At 28.3% G+C, this 1,196-nt stretch overlaps 1 pseudogene; it reads left to right on the forward strand.

Annotated features, from left to right (window-relative positions):
• LOC108691088 overlaps positions 1-1,196 on the forward strand; it is a 56,923-nt pseudogene that overhangs the window by 40,649 nt on the left and 15,078 nt on the right.

Raw genomic sequence — 1,196 nt, forward strand, 5'->3', positions numbered from 1 at the left:
ATAAAATGATAATGAAATGGAACAAAATCATTCATAATGTAATTTTTATGATCAATGGCTATTAAATATTTTATTAATTATTTGATATTGTTCTGGATAAAAATATGAAACTTTTTTTAAAGAGTGATCCACATTTAATGGTTTTTACCCTAGGAGAAAAAATGTTTGGTTAAATTAATTGGAATTCTGGTAGAAAATGAACGATTCAGAATTTTGGTTAAATCTACTAGATTTTTTTATTAAATCTACTAAATATTGGTTATTTCATATAGAAATTTAATAAATTTAACCAGAAATCTTCTAGCTTTAACTAGAATTCTGGATTGTTCATTTTTCACCAGAATTCTAATTAATTTGACCAAAAATATTTTTTTCTGTGTATGTAAAATATTACACAATTTTATTAAAAAAAAGTTGAGATGATCTTTATATTTTTTTGGCGCCTCCAGAAGAAAAAAAACTTGATTAAAATTCCTCTTGAAACTATTCCACTTTTATCTAAAATATTTTTTCCTTCATAAAAACTAAACGGAATATTTCATATGATCGAGTTAGGTGGGACACCTTGTATACAGATCAAGATAATGTATTGTTATGCCAACTTTTGATAATTTCACAATAACATTGTAATTTATCCGCGAATATTGTGAGAGTTTATTGTAGGAGAGCATGATGACACCTTTTTGTAGGAATATCGTCTATGGGAGCTGTACCTATGTCATAACATCGTCTTTACGTAATTCAATTAGTGCTGCAAAATTAATAGGGTAATAGAGCATAGGCTCATTGTGCATCGTGCATATTATTTAAAGACGATTTAAAAATAAACTCATCCGTAATATTATTTACGTAATTACAAAGCTTCGTAATTGGGATTAATCTGTACGCAATGAATGTATGCTACGTGTTATTATTCCAATTAACTAATTGTTTGTGCGTCGGTTATTGTTCAAAGCAGATAATTACTATCCGTGTAGAATAATGCAATCGATACCGACTTTTCTAAAATTGGAACCAAGTCGTAATCAATTCAATCAAGTCCATTTAATATATAACGATGATTCCTATAAATAGTCAGCTAATGCAATGTTTATTTCAATGCAAAAGATTTGTACATATATAGCTAAAAATTGAGAGAGAGAGAAAGAGAGAGAGAGAGAGAGAGAGAGAGAGAGAGAGAGAGAGAGAGAGAGAGA

Source organism: Atta colombica, unplaced genomic scaffold (genome assembly GCF_001594045.1).
Source record: "Atta colombica isolate Treedump-2 unplaced genomic scaffold, Acol1.0 scaffold39, whole genome shotgun sequence".
NCBI lineage: Eukaryota > Metazoa > Arthropoda > Insecta > Hymenoptera > Formicidae > Atta > Atta colombica.